We start from the raw sequence: 13,501 nt of genomic DNA, 5'->3' as shown, positions 1-13,501 counted from the left end.
ACGCGGTATTTGCGCACCAAGGACGCCCGAGTGGAGGCCTACAAATCTCAACGCCTCCACAACAGACTCTCCCAGACGAGATCAACTGCAATACCTGCTAGCCCACCGACCAACGGTTTTGTTTTCGTTTAATTAGCTCATAAATATGACGTGGACAGATGAAATGCCAGAGTGCGGATAGGACGTTTGCAATCTGGACTAGATAAAATGTCACTCAAAGATCAATTGCAGCTGATCGTGCACCGTTCCAACCGGGTGGGTGGTAGGGTTGCCGACACTACCGGCATCTGTGAGTGCAGGTGCAGATGGCGTGAGGCCTCGGTTCGTGTACGTACATGGCAGGTACCTGAACCTGAGACACTCCCGACATTCGACCACGGACCCGGGGAGGAATCGTGATAATCGCACACAGCCTTTCCGTTAATTGTGATCAACACGATCACACCTTGGTTCTCACGATTGCCCTTTGGTGTGTGCGGACGGTGAGCGCTAGCAGCGACTCGGCCAACAAAGTGTTAAGTATCTGCACCGGGAACACGTCATCCTGGTGGTGGTCCTGGAGCGATGACGCCACGTGCACGAAAGGGAAACTTTTCTCGGATCGCTCCTAACGAAGTCCGCAAGGCGCGGTTCTGGTTCTCTCCATTCGCCCCGAAGGTACAGGTTGCTTCCGCTTCACAGGAGCTCTGGGGGAAGCCATAAAGCTGACACAACGAGCTAAAGGATTGGCCGTTACGTTGGAGGCTTTACGCGAAACCTGACACTGACAGCGCAACGCTGGCGTCGATGATTAATCTTGTTAATTGCAACTCCACACGGTTTGTTCACGACCGTAGTCAATCCGCGCGAACAACGCGGACGTTGCTCATGACCTGCACATGTACGGGCAATATCTGTGGCTTTCCCTTACGCCCTAATAGGGTGTACACACCCACAGGCTCGATCTCGGGCAACTAAGTATCGGATTAAGCATTGTTCGCCCGATCGGGATCACTTCTGCTGTTTAATTTCTGGAGGAGGTGTTCAGTTATTACACACGATCGTATCGGTTGTCGCTGATTTGACATCTAGTCCAATTTAGAGTTGAAGCTTTCAGCATGTCCTTAAGGGTAATCTTTGAGTAATAACGCAAGTGACTTGTTCATCTCTTGTAAAACACTTCCGCTGTGAAGTATGCTGACCCAACCCTAAAGCCTCGTTACGACACCCATCGGCACCCACTAGCTGGAAAACATTCTAATAATCTGCTTTTCTTTTCTCCTCTTCCATTGCAGGTAAGTGAACGCTTCTCGAGCCCACGAGTAATCAAGAGCCCAAACTCAAACGAGGGAACAATTTGCACAGTAAGTGTTTGGCAGTGATTGCCCACTAACCACGCGCGCGAGTCCGAAAGGAAAAGTGCTTCGGCAAAAGGCACTCCGTTTTTCCTACCACATCTATGGGCCACTTAAACGCGCCACGGCGATTCGGTTGCTTCGAAACCTGTGGCGAACGCCGCAGCCCGATGTTTACTTCTTCCTTGGCTCTCCGCTCCGGCATTCACGGGTCGCGTGAATGATTTGTGGCCACGCCGAAAAGCGTTATTATCATAATCGCACTCTCTAGGGGCAAGGGGTAGGAGAAAGAGGAAGAGCAGGAGGCTCGATTGCGCCTCCGAAGTGGGCTGCCCGGGGTCGACCCGATCGGTACTGATTGTTGTTATTTGTAGCCATCCGTGTGTTGCGGACGTGTTTGCGCTCGCTGTTCCGCTTCCTTTCACTTTCCATTTCTCTCCCAAACGGACGCGGCCCCATACACAACAAGTTGTTATCGAGGAGAAGATGTTATAACAGATGTTGCGAGCTTCACTTTAACATTTACGGAATGCAAGTAGCGCTCGTTACAAGCCAAACTTCATCAAGTGCTTCCACGCCTCGTCGAGTGCGTTGTGAGTAGATTGTCTTAGGCGCACCCAAGGGCCAGCCGGTTCGTTCCGCTGTCATCACCATCCAGCTACCTCTCACCTCACCTGCAGTGCGCCCGGTCAACAATTAAACTCATCGCTTGCTGACGACGGAGTGGGTCAGAGGTCTTGCCCAAAACCGTGCACCGTTTTTCATCAGCCGAAACGACGAACGGGGCTTCAAGCCTTCCCGAAATCGAGATAAGAGCCCCAACCTCAATGAGCTATTTGGGCACCATTTAACCTGCCGGCTGGCGTTGATGGACCCGAGATACGATCCAGTCGGAGACGCTGCTAAGACCGGCGGCACCACCGGAGGCGTTAGTGAAGGGCGATTGTTTGATTATGAAAGGATGAATATTATTGGACCACCGTTTTCTTACTCGCGTTACACATTTTGTCTTCTCTACTTGCGCGAACCCTCTTGCGACCGTTATGTCCGTTGCGTAATCCACATCAACAGGGCATCTCTCGACACCTTCGCGCATAATTATTCGTGCGTTCGGAAAACGGAATCGATCGGATCGGTGAAACAATCTCCCGTCCGGGAATCTGCACGACGTGGAATAACATTTGACCTGCGTGACGGCCGGACAAAGGCGGCGTGTCGTGAGAGGGAGAGCGAGATTTCGATCGGTAGCAGTGAGGATCTAGATTTTTAACGGATGTCGATTGAAATATTCGATTGTAAAACACGCGCTACAGTTATTTTACGGTTAATTAAAAATATTCGTTCGGTTTGATCCAAGCGTTGTGAAAGTCCATAAATTTATTCTAAAATGGCGTGGAGTCCGCTTAGCTACGGATGTTAAAAAATTTAGTACTCACGTTTTTTTGGCGTCACAACGAAGACAGATTTAGTAATGTTATTCACACCTACTAAAACATTCAGTAAAAGGGACAGTTTGTAGAAATTAATATCTCCTCTCAATCAATCCAACTAATTTTGACCACAGCTATATTTAAAGTTGAGTGATGAAAATTCAGATTCATGCCTCTGAATGAATCTTTGTTTTTATTTTGAGGTTTATGGTTCTTTGAATAAAAGATTCATTGATCCGAAAGATTCATGTTAGCACAAAATTCATGTTGAAGGGACAATAATTCAATCTTAATTTTTTAATCACTTTCAATCAATTTTTGTTTGAAAGATACAAGTGAACGAATCTTCCTAAAACATTCATAAGGCACAACTCTAGTTTAATTCAATTTTGATAAGAATCACAATTATTTCATAAGGTAAAATGAATAGAACTGTAGGTATAATTAAAGTTTACAAAGTTTAAATCTATTTAATCCATATTTACTGTTTGATTGTATTTTATTTTTATTAAAAATATCAGTGCAAGTTTAAGAATCCATTCCTAGATCTTCGATGGTTGATGTCAAAAAACTTTATCAGTAAAACCAACATCAATTGTTTGTCCTTTTGAGACAGCTAAAACATATTTTTCAAATCAGCAGCTTACGTTGTGGTTTTAAGACCAGTTTTGTAGTTTATTTTCAAAGCAAGCTGTTTACACTTCCAAGCAGTTCACTGCACTGAAATTAAACAGCAGAAACAGCCATAAAGAGTTACATTTATTTATTCACACCACCATCCGGCCGGTCGGCTTGTGCGCTCGCATATAAAGCGTAACCTTTGGCTCCGTTCCGTTTGACTTCTCGAGCCGTGTCACCGCGCGTCATGGCCACGGACCGAGTCATTATCATACACGCCGGTAGTGAGCACTCTTACCGGGCCGTTTGCACTCAGGGCCGACACATCTTCATTCTAGGGTGGCCTTCGGGTCCGAGGGAGGAAGTGAAAACCTTGCCACAAGCGACACACCTTGCTAGAAGCAGCCCACAGACGCGCGGGGAGCAATCAATTTCCCCTCAGTCTCTTAAACTCTAGTGACTGCGGGTTTTGCGACAAAGGTGGCGGAAAGAATGTAGAATGGAGCCATCTTCTTGCGATTCCGTGAAGACGCCGCCCCGAGTTGGGCCGAAGGCGGGATGCAATTATCATTGAATCGCGTATGAAGATGTGCCAGCGCAACGGCGGTCGGTTTGACAGGATAATTTTCACCATCGACAACGCGTTCCACCGGCCAGCCTGCTGGCGTGGGACGCACGAGATCGATCGATTGCTGGCAGTCGCCTCGAGGTAGGCCGGAGAAATTCGAGTGAATGATTTATGAAAGCCCTTGCGGTGAAGGCCAAAGTGGTTATGAATATGTATTACCATCGCGAATCAACCCGACGGCCGTCGGTACCATCGGTGAGGCAGACTTTACCTACAACATTCCTTTTACGGTTGTCACTCGTCGCAATGGAAGCGGAATATCCGCGACACCGGGAACGTCTGTGTTTGACTGTGAAAAAACCATAAAAAAAAGGAACACACAAAAATGCCAACCACACTTGTGCGAAGGTTTTCTGTCACCCTGAACGATTTTGAGATGGCTCGAGATGGGTCAACTACCCAACACTTCGATATCGGTCACAGATGTTCCGGCGTCTTCCGACACACGTCACAAACCGTCATGTCCGTTCTGTGGTGGCCTAGCGATCGAACATGATGGTTCGATTCGATACGAACCTCACCACACCGAACCGCTCAAGGTGGTGGAAAACATTTAGGACAAGCCAATAATAAAAATGAAATAAATAAGCAACAGCTGCAGAAGCTTCCATTCCTCCGTTCTCAACCATCTCAAAGCGTCTTCTAGCCGATCGCCAATTGAATATTGATCGTCACGAAAAGCGCCAGGGTGATGACATGGATAGATAGAACGAGCATCACATCGAACCGAGCCCGAGCGTCCGATCCGTTCGATGGAAAGCGAATGCAAGTCGTGAGTGCATCGCGCCATATTTGACGTTATCAATTCGAATGTATTGAGGTTAGCCGGACGCATGAGAACCGCGGGCTAATAATTCTTCACCCTCTAGGGTTGGGGTTTTATTGCTTCTCGGGCAGAAGGGCCAGTACGCTCGGCAAAAGGTTGTACGAAAGAACCTCTAGTAGGTCGATGTTTGGAGGTGCTTTGCAGAAGAGTGAACTTACCCCTTCAAATGTCTAATGTGGGCCTAGCAGATTCAGAATGATTCTTTGTTTTGATTTTTCTTTCATGAAACTGGAAAGAGAGATACACGAATCCTAAAGATTGATCATTCTTTCAACAACACATTAATGAAATCCATAAAGTCACTAAAATAGAAAAGAAGATCCATCTTTTTCTAATTTACCGCTAGTTTATTTTCTGTTCCCTTTTCCAAAGAAACCATATATTTGTATCTAGCTGTTTGTTTTCCTTGATGAAAAATTGATTCTTGATATTTTTAGCTACCATTAAATTCGTTAACAATTTAGTGGTTATACTTTTAGTTTTTTCTATGAAATGTCATTGCATATATCTGTGTCAATTAATTGCTGTTTTAATATTTACTTTGGTGTAATACGATTGGTGAAAATAGTATCAGAAGAAGCTTTGCCTCTTGTTTAAGTAAAATCTTTTTCTTGAACCAAGGCACCAAGAACGCATTTTGAAAATCAAAACAAATTAAAACTGTTGTGTATTTAAATGCACTCCTATAGCTTTAACACATTTACCTTAAAGTCCTACTCGTGTCAAGACTGGTAAAATCAGTTAAATAAAATATTATTACTCACAAATTACCATCCACACACTTATACTTGAATTTTTTCAAAGAAAAAAAAAATGAGACGATATTTAAATACATTTAGTGATGTAATTAAAATAAATATGACATTTCGTGTGATTCCGCGAATAAAACAGGTAGCGCTCCTGCGCTCAGTCTATGACACAATGTCCGTCCCTGCATGATGGATTCGTCCAAGAGGACGACCAAATTGCGTAACTCACTCGTCCGAAAAAGTAAAGTCCGCGGGGTCGACGCAATATACCACCCCAAACGACAAGCCAACATCGCAAGCAGCGAACGCATCGCCATAATCGGATCGATAATCGTTTGTTAATCACACGTGGTCTCTTTGTTGCCGTTAGGGGGTAGGAAGCTTTTTGTTTTGGGTTACCTTTTGCTTTCGCGGACTTTTGCTCGCACTTGGCTTTTGTGTTTAGTCAACTGCCAACTTCGCCGTAGGATTCCGCCCGGTCGTTTGCTCGTGCGCAACACACGCAAAAATACACAACGCCAGACTTGTGCGAAAGGATTCGCGGACCAGATCCCGAACCGATGTTGGCAGAGTGCGGTCCACTCCTCCGGGGTAAGTGAAAGTCAAAACAGTGAAGCGACCCACTACCTGCGGCTAGTGGGCCAGTGGCCTTCTCTTCTTCTCTTCGCTTGACTCCCAAACAAGCGCTCGGGCGGGGGATGTTCCACTACGTTTCACCTTTGCGACCTGTGTTTGGAAACTGCGCCGGTGATGGATGGCTTTTGACGAACCGGACTAACGTAACGCGTTCAACAATGGGTGCCTAATTACGTCGGAAGCCTGCTCATCTGGCCGCTGTAAACAGCCAGGCGAGGTAGACCCTCAGTTGGCGCGTTTAAAAAATTAGGGGATAGAGGCTGTGGGAATCTCGGGAACGGAGCGAGCCGTAAAACAAGCAATTTCGCAGCCGACGAACAAACGGGAGCTTTTTGGAAGGGTTGCTGTCGGTATGATTGATGCGGTCGATTATTTAATCGTAGGTTTACACCGATGTAGGTATTTTCCGCAAAAAAAACGTACTAATTTTGATCACCTTCTGTCCAGATGAGTAACAACATTTGGCAAATGAAAGTTGATTGGTTTTTGCATCCACTGTACAGGGTGGCCACTCAACCGGGAAAACCGGGAAAACCGGGAATCAACCTTGAATTCAATTTTACCGGGAAAAAACCGGGAAAACCGGGAATTTCGCCGAAAAAACCGGGAATATTTTTCATATAATATTTTTTTGAGATTTACATATTTTATTCTCGTAGCGTAATTATATTTTCATGTAAAATTGTCACTACATTTCAATTGTTAAGGGCGACATTTGTTGTCAACTGTTTGAAGGTCCACTGTATCCGTATTGCGTTTTCGTTTCTTCCAGTGGTGCCGGCGTAGAGGCAAAGCGAGAAAGCATGATGATTTTGTCGCCACGGAAGCAATGTGTACGAAAGACAAACGCATCGAGGGTTAACATTGGTAACATGGTAACGGGGATTTCCAGTTGAAATTGTAAATGCATTGATCATCTGTTTAAACACTCGCTATGAAATAGCAATGCAACCAAATGTCTTTGTATATGCTTCAGATAGTAGCCAAAACAGTTACTTTAAATCTAGTAAATCTACTAGCTGAAAAGCTAATCGCTTCCTATGATATTGTACGAAAATATTCACAGCGTTCAAATCCGTCCTTTGAAATTTCAATTGCAAACTCCTGTCCTTCTACCAATATTTCCTGATGAGATCCTTTATCCTGTTGAGTTTATAAGGTTGCTTGTTTCGGGACGATCGCACGCGGTGCAATCTCTTGCTTCACTTGTTATGAATGTGTCACTATGGATGTACCTTTCGGATGTGATTATGTATAACCCGACAAACCTTATGTATAACTGTACAAAAGAAAAATACTTGAAATTTTTCTTTGCTTTTGATATGGGTTCCAGGCCTTGTCAATCTGTCCACCGGCGCTCCAGTTATTTGTGCGGATTTATTTTTGGTCGTTCAATTTCCATTATACGGCATTTAGCGAAAAACAATCGTACAGGTCTGAAACTTTCACAACTTAATTGTTACTATTCACTAATACTACTAAAAATATTAGTTTCCGACTGACGCTACTAGAGACGCCACAGTAGCGCGCTTTCTTTGGCTCAATTTACTATGAGACAGGCTTTATATGCTTGCAGATATACGGAAATAATTATGTATGTTTCATTCTATTTGTCAGCAATGGTTTGATATGGATAAAGGTTTTTGTTTTACCTTTAACTGTTAACCACTCTCTAGCTGGTGTATTGGTTGTTTTGGTATGGGATCTCATTGTATTGCGGCATTCGCTAGACGAGTGTGCTGATCAGTTTTTATTCTTGGTGAAATGTAGCTCATTTGAGTTGTTGGTGTGTTTGCATAAAATTTTGCTAACGTGAATCATTTGTATCGACGTGTTTATGAACGTGTCTTTTGATAGAAATATTAGAAGATGTACAACAGGTATGCTACATCTCCCTTCTTTTGTTGAAAAATGTTATGATTAAGCAAATTCTATGAGCGAAGGAAAAACATTTTTCATTTCTAATTTTGAGCCGAATTAAAAATTAATTTGTTATTTATGTCATTAATGAAGTTGTTCTTTAACATTTTTATAAGGATTTTCATTTAAAATATATACGCTCAAGCAATGTGTGTTGTTGCAATGAAAGTTCAGTTTACGATGCTCTATAATCCCAAACCGTATGTGTTGTCCCTGTTTTCCTTCGGTTTTTCAATAGTTTTTGTTTTTGAAAATTTTAAAGTTATTTCCTTAAAGTATTCTTTAACACATAACTTATATGCAGTTTTGACCTACCTAAAAAACCATAGAGACATATAACAGCCAAGTTTATCTACTATAAGCAATCGAAATGTAGTGAACCTGCATAAACTAGAAAAAACCGGGAAAAGCTGGGAAAAAACCTGGAAAACCGGGAAAAAACCGGGAATTTGAAATCATAATCTGAGTGGACACCCTGACTGTAGTCTAGAAACTTGAAACGATCGGAGAGGTTTCGGTTCCTAACACAATTTGCATTATATTAAATTAATCCCATATTTCTTCCTACTACCCACATCATGGTCCCAACTTTAGAAGTCTAGAATTACATTCCCCCACCGGTTAATTTCGCATATTCTCGGCACTTTTGCATAGTAATTGGCCACATTCCTCCGCCGTGTGGGTGGCAGTGTTCGCTTCTGATGCTGCCGGTACGAGGTGAGGAAACAACACACCCAACCAACCCTGGTGAAGCTGTAGCCAATTCGCAAAATCACGACCCGGTGCCATTCAAACATCCACTTCGCGAAAACACAATGCGAATTCACTTGACAGCGAAATGCGCGACCGAATGGTGAAAAATTATGAGCCACGAATATGGAAATTCTATCCCATTTCCATCCGCACGCGGAATACGGGCTGGCCTCAGCTTTCGGGCTCGCTTGCCGAATGCCGTCGTGATGGCGCTCGGCCACGTAGAGGATGAAGAAATCTAATTAAAAATTCAAACGAAAACCGTGAACATTCCATTTCCAGAAACCCGTCGCTCCAACCCGAACGTTTTTGAGATTCAGTTCCGTTTTGGGCCGCAGTTGACAGACCGATCACAAACCGTTTGTAGCGGTGGCAGAAAGTGTATTCATAAGGCGTACGAATTCAATTTTCTTTGCCCTGTCTTCGATCGGGGAATGATATGGATTCGATTTGAATATTAGGAAAAAATGAAACGATCAGGGTAAAAATCACTTTTCTGATGAACTGGTTCATAGTTGCTTGGGAGAGGCACTTTCGCTCGCGAGCTTCGTATCTCCCATCACCCCCATCCGATCGTTCGACACTTGCCCTTTGCATTTAAATCAAACCCGACATCAAGCGACGAACCCCGCCCCTTACCACCACATGCGTTGGATAACAATGCCGTTTAGCGAACAAAACGAACCGTTTGAAAATCATCGGGAAAAAGCGGAAATGTACCGACGGGGAGCAGGAAAGGCCCTTTGATGGAAGCGTCACCGGCAGCATAACACAACACGCTGGAGCATTAAACATTAACACGGCACTACCCTGCTGCTGATGATGATGATGGAAATCCCCCTACGAAAATGTAGCTGCACTTAATTATGGCTGGGGAGACGCGTGTTTCTCTTTTCACATGAGTGAGCTTCATCGCCGAGCGTATGCAAATGAAAACATTTCTATCGTCTAATTGTAATCGTTTATGGCTCTTTGTTTTGTCGAGCAATGTTTTCCTTAGCGGCACTGAAGAGCGGGGCGTTGAAGTGCCGACGAACGTTGGGGGCAATTCACTTTCACTTGCTTTTCTCGTTAAATGTCACTTTTTGATTGGATTTTTCCAATCAGTGTTCGATGGATCAACATCCTGCCCAAAGAAGCATCCCGGAGAAGCATTTCGAGCTCTCCAAGCCAGCGAAACATATCGCATCGTAAGTCGACAAAACCAAATAAGCCAACGTGCACGACCAAACCAAGTCGAGTCAGTACCCTTTAGGAGAAAGTAACCTTTAGCCTTAACTGGCAGCTGAGCGGAGAGCTTGCAGTTGTGTTATTGCTCCGTTCCGTCCATGCATGACCCTTGTATTGTGGCAGCACGCTGTGCAGACACTTGGTGCTTCTTAATACCTGCTGCACGCTCGCAAACCAAAAAACAAAAAAACAGCACACCACAAATCCCTTAAGCTTCTGCCAAAAGCACCCGCAAAGACAACACTCACGACATCGTCCCAGCGTGCAGCGTGCGGGAAGCGCAGGAAAAGTGCAACCCCGACCCCCTGGGGGTTACTTTCGTTTTCAACCGCGATCCGCACACTGTGTCCATCCCGTGCGCTTCTCCGCACGGTTATGCAACAAACCCCCCCTGGTGGATGTTATTTCGGCGGCGCCAAACGCTGCTGCGATGGGTGGGTGCTCACTTTGGGGGTGGCAAATTCGGTGCTTTTACCCGGCCAATTTGGGATGGCACCCGCTCTCGATGGCTAGGCAAATGTCACCCGCCACCGCGGGGGTGTATTTAAAGTGAAATTGATTACCGACCGGGGAAGATAAAAAGGGCAGAGCGCTTTTACGATGCCGTTTGACATTTGCACCCGAAGGATGGGCGCGTGAGAACACTAGCATAAATTGTTTCAATGCCTTCTGTGAACTGCATCGAGGGACATTAAAGTGTACACTATAGGGTGCAAGAAAGTCGCATTAATTGAAATTTATGTATCTGATCTTTACACTTATTGATTATGTTTTGAGTTTTAAATTTTCTCCTTAGCCATCCATGTTCATAATTTCACTTAATCTCAAAGACAAACGATAGGGAACTTTGGCCTATTTTCCTGTTAAAACTTAAAATAATATAACAGCATAATTTTTCAACATAGAAACAACATACGCTAGACATTAAATTCAAAAACACACAAAAAATAACAAAACCAACAGTACCTTAAAACTAGGAAGTTTTTTTTAAATAAGACTGCCATTATTTCAAATGTACGGTTGTGAAAAGGTACAATTAATTGAATTTTGCATCTGATCTGGTTTTTTGAAATTGCATTTGATTTTTACACTTTTTTACTATGTTTTTCGTTTTGAATGTTTTCCTCAGCCTTGTTCATCATTCCACTTAATCTCAAAGAAAAATTAAATGGATCTTTTGCTCCTTTTCCCTGTAAAAACTTAAAACATTATGAAAGTTTAATTTTTCAACATCAAAACAGTATGCGTTAGAATATCAAAAACATACAGAAGTAAGAAAACCACCTGTATCTTAAAACTAAAATGTTTATTAGTTTGTCAAGAAGGTTTCTGAAATTAGAATTTATTGAATTTTATTCATCTGATTTGTACACTTATTGAATATGTTTTTCGTTATGAATGTTTTCCTCAACCATGTTCATTATTCCACTTAATCTCAAAGAAAAACGATAGAGAACTTTTGTCTAGTTTCTTGTTAAAACTGAAAACAACATAAAAGCTTAATTTTTCAACATCACAATAGTATGCGCTAAAAATCAAAATCAAAAACACACAAATTAGTAGCACCAACTGTATCTTAAGACTAAGATCCTTTTTTTAAATTTTGTCAAGGTCGCCATTGTTTTAATCATTATTTCGTTGCAATTAGCGCAGTGAATGTATGGTGCATGGAAAAAAGCAGCCGTACATGCATTAGGAAATTTTTTCTGAAATGATGATGTAGTATTTTGGGATTTTTGGTGATTCTAGTATTCACATCAGACATTTCTACACCGACATATTGATTATCAGTTGATCACTTGATCACTTTAGATTTAAAATTTCTTTCAACATGATTTCTTTTATGACGAAAACATGAAACACTTGTCGGTGGCAGCGTCGAAAGTGAATTGTGTATTCGAGTTTTTTTTGTTTTGCGAATACGCTCATTAGCCATCCGGTCCATGCGTCGTGAAGCAGCCATTACCAAATGGCCACGCTCGGAAGGCACCGATGCGATTGACGATTTTACAATTTCACGACTTTTCCGGCCTCATCAGCGGCAGCTCATCCTTGCTGTTTTGCTGTCGAACAACCGCCGCGTTCGGTTGGTCGCAGTTGTCCCGCTTCGAATGGTCGTAGCGCCGTTCGTTCAACCGGAAGTTCGCTCTTTGCTACCATTTCGTTACCATTTCTGTTGGCATGTTGTTTTTTTGTTTTGGTTTTGTCTTCACTGTTTCCACCACGATTCGCCATACCGTGGGAGAAAGTTTTGCCCCGGCCCAGACTAGTTGTGTTTTGCTGCCCGTGAAAGCACACACCGGGCGTCCGAAAACACCGAACCGCGCACACACTGCAGAAAATGGTGAAATCTCGGTTCCGAGCCAAATACCGTGTCCGATTCCGCGCGGAAAGAGATCGCGATTGTAGACAACAGGAAGGAGTAGAGGGAAAACAGCCAACAAGCAGCTTTACAAAAAGGTAGCAAAAACTAAAGCACATATTCAACTTCCTTCGATCGACTTTGCTAACGATGGGTAGCCTGGTGCCATAAGCGGCTGCTTGCGCTTGTAGAGTGGGCAAGTAAAACGTAGAGCTGGTCTGAGGTACAATGCAGCCACCCGCTGTTGTCGATTTGTTTGCCAATTTTGGCATTTGATTTGGCTTCGATCAGGTTATTTAGGCTTCGATTTTCTTGCGAGATAAATAATAATAATTCGCATTAGGGATTTTTTTAGGTGTTTCAAGAGAAAAAAAGGCGAAACATACATAAGCCACATTACCGACGAACTAGGCAAACTTCCCAAACTGCGCATGCCTAACCATCGGTGAGCTTCCGTTCGGTGATGCTGCCGAGTGGACGCCACCGGAGGGCATGGAGATGCAAGGGCGGGCATCAGCACGTACAGTGCCTCGGCTGGCAATGGCAACATTGCGCGAAAGATGTATAATTTCGATAAAACTTCATTAATGACGGTTATTATCGCACACCGGCCCCGGTCCGAGGCGGTGTGGAAATAGCGATCTTAGATTTATTCGTATTTTTCTTTCTCGCTCGTCGAACCACTTTCCTGCCCGGGAGATCCATATTTTCGCTTGATTAATCGTCGGTGAGGCCAACCTCAAGGTGGATAAATGAAATTAGTATAATTTTTCGATGAGTAATTGAGCCCTCGGTGCCCGCCGTGTGGCATCGATTTGGATATTATGTGACTTATGGGATGGCTGGGGGTTTGGATGTATTTTTTTTCTTGTGTTTTGTTCTCTTCTCTAATTTCTTTCCTTGATTGACAGCTGAAGCGATCATAATTATCGTGCACGAGCGCGAGGGAATAAAAACATTTCGTAGGTTCGTCGCTTAACTGCCCGTTGCAGTTTAGTGTGGGAATTTTAGTGCC

This window comes from Anopheles coustani, chromosome 2 (assembly GCF_943734705.1).
Source record: "Anopheles coustani chromosome 2, idAnoCousDA_361_x.2, whole genome shotgun sequence".
Taxonomy (NCBI): Eukaryota; Metazoa; Arthropoda; class Insecta; order Diptera; family Culicidae; genus Anopheles; species Anopheles coustani.
Note: the sequence above shows the minus strand (reverse complement) of the source record.